Below are 2,817 nucleotides of genomic sequence, written 5' to 3' on the forward strand. Positions count from 1 at the left end.
CATGCTGGGTAGAGTGGAGGGACAGCGCAGGAGGGGAAGACCCTCTATGAGGTGGATTGATTCAGTGACTGGGGTAATCGGGATGGGTGTGTCAGAGGTGGTGCGAGATTGGCACAGGATCCAGCAGGGTTTAGGGCTGTTGTACATAGGGTCATTATGAGTGGACTCAAGGGCACATAACAACAAACAACAACAACAAATCACAAAGAGCATTCAATGCGAATGAAGCCAAGCTCTTTTTATTGAAAACCTTCTTCTTGACTCAGGAAGGAGGGGTTCACAAATGCAAGAATTTGGTTTACCCTTAACTATTAACCTTGATGCCTCAGGGTGAACTCTAGCTCAGGAAGTAACACTCCCTCTGTAGGGCGCCCCTGGCTGTCTCCTGTCTTGCAGGGAACAAACAGCTCATTTTCTGCCACAAGAGAAATCCTAACTTATAAAACTGTAATTCCTTCAATTCCTGAACCAAGGTTTTCATATAATATTTGGTATAAAGTTTGGCCTCCCAAAATGTATCATATGACAACTCAGGCAGACTGTTTTTCCATTACCGTGGCTTAGGGAGAGGCATTTTTTCAGTTGATTCTACTATCTTAACTGAAGATGGAAGCTCCCTTTTGAGCTCTTCTCTCATTGTACTCAAACATTCTGTTCTAGAATTTTTATGATTAATTCTGGATCTCTTATGGAAGAGCATCATCTAAATAGATACTTTGGGAAGGAAAATTGGTACAGTTCTTTGTTGGACAGTCAGTGATCTTCCAGCTGGCTGCTGTTAATAAACTTTACTAAACAGGAAGAAGGACGCCTAACATTGCACGTGGGTAACAAATTCCCATGACTTCCTTGCAGTACCAAGACAAGACCAGGAAAAATTCCCTTGTTCATTTTATTTTTGTGCAGTTTCTCCCTTTGACATTAACTAGCCCAGGGAGATTTATCTAGGCCTAAGAGTTAAAAAGCATCTCTAAATGTTCGTGCAATTTTACATCCCCTTGTGCTTAGAGGTTAAGAATGTTCATGGCCTCAAAATATTCTTTTTTTAAATTTTTTTTAATTAATTTTAATGAAAGTTTACAGAGACTTCCGGTCATCCATAGTTGCACTTTTCTCCCTGCCCACCCTCTCCCCCCACCCCAAATTCACATTTCTCCTTGATGAGTAAAAGAAAAACTCTTTCGAATCGAACAAGAGGAAAAAACTAGGAAAAAAAAATGCTGGCCTTGAGCAGTATGCTCTTTTGTGAAATATTTATATGGGATCAAGTTGATAACAGCGACTCCAAAAACTATATAGAAACTCTAGAGGCAGTGAGTTTGTTAATGCAAGAGATGAAATTCAGAAAGAAAGGTGAGAATGTTTAAATAACTTGAAGGAGTCAATCAATGAAATTATACACATAGAAATTGTTGGTATTTGTACTGCTGTATATATTCTCAACAATAACAACAGGATTTTCTCCATTTCCTTTTTTCCTCTCCACTTTTTGTAGTTGGAGGACTTGGCTAATGAGGTGTAACTCTGAAGACAACAGGTGGAGCATGGGAAGGGAAAAAATTCTTAAAAGCAAGGTACCACAAGAGTTCACAATAAAGGTTGCATAGTGGAATGTACTTGGGGCGGTGGGAGGGGTGGGGGGGATTGTGTACCAGAGAGGGAGTTTTTCTTTTACTTTTCAAAGAGAGGAGCGAACTGGGGGGGGGGGGGGGGGGGGGGAAGGGGGACGGGGGGGGGAGAGAGAAGTGCAGCAATGAATGAATGGAAATCCAAAATCTCTGTAAATGTTCATTAAAATTATTAAAATAAAAAAATTACAAAAAAGCAAGGTATGAGATGTAATCGAAGAACTGCTGAAAGAATATGGAAATCTTTTTAGCTTCATTTTCAAAACTTTATTTTCATCTAGAGCTGCGGGATTAGACTGTGGTACATTCACATGATGGAATACTATGCAGCCCTCAGGAGCAATGATTTTGAAAAAAAAAACAACATGGGAGAGGCTGGAAAGCACTATGCTCAGTCAAATAACCCAGTCTCACAAGGACAAATATTGCATAAAAACATTATTGTAAAAATAGATGGATGACTAGTAAGATGTGTACAGAAGACCAAAGGGGAAAGGGGTGGGTGGAGAGGGGTTAGAGGTAAAGGGAGGGGGGGAAATCATAAGGTCACAGAGTTTGGTGGGCAGAGGAAAGGGGTGAAGACGTTAGAAAGATCCCGTGGGAACCTAAAAAGGCAGGGTAGCAGTGGGTATGAATCAATGAAGATTAATTTTATAAAACAATATATGGGAATGACTGAAACGCAAAGTGAATTGAGGAATGTGTGAAATAAAATGTTTATTAATTTTGTATGCAAACCAATATAAAATCAAAACAGAACAAAATTCTTTCTTTTGATTAATGTTTGTAATAATTAACTTCGCCTTTCACTTTTTCAGCATTTATTATTTATAATCTTTATAGTATGGAATAATGGACATTTCAGGAGTTCTCTTGCTGGACACTTGAGTTAAATGTCTTGTTTCTAATCAAAATAGAAAAAAATTGAACCTATAGTTAGAATCTTTCAATTGGTATATTTAGATAAATTATATTTAATGCAGTTATTTATATGTTAAAGCTTTAAATATGCTATTTTATATTTTATTTGTCCGAAACGAATGTCCTGAAGAGGACCTGAAGCACCTGGTGCAGAGGGTCAAGGACTGTAGCCTACAATATGGATTGAGGCTCAATGTCAAGAAGACAAAGATTCTCACCACTGGACCAATTGGCAGCATCAGGATGGATGGTGAAGAAATTGAGATTT

This window comes from Elephantulus edwardii, unplaced genomic scaffold (assembly GCF_000299155.1).
Source record: "Elephantulus edwardii isolate Elephantulus edwardi_28Jun2011 unplaced genomic scaffold, EleEdw1.0 scaffold00168, whole genome shotgun sequence".
In the NCBI taxonomy this organism is placed as follows: domain Eukaryota; kingdom Metazoa; phylum Chordata; class Mammalia; order Macroscelidea; family Macroscelididae; genus Elephantulus; species Elephantulus edwardii.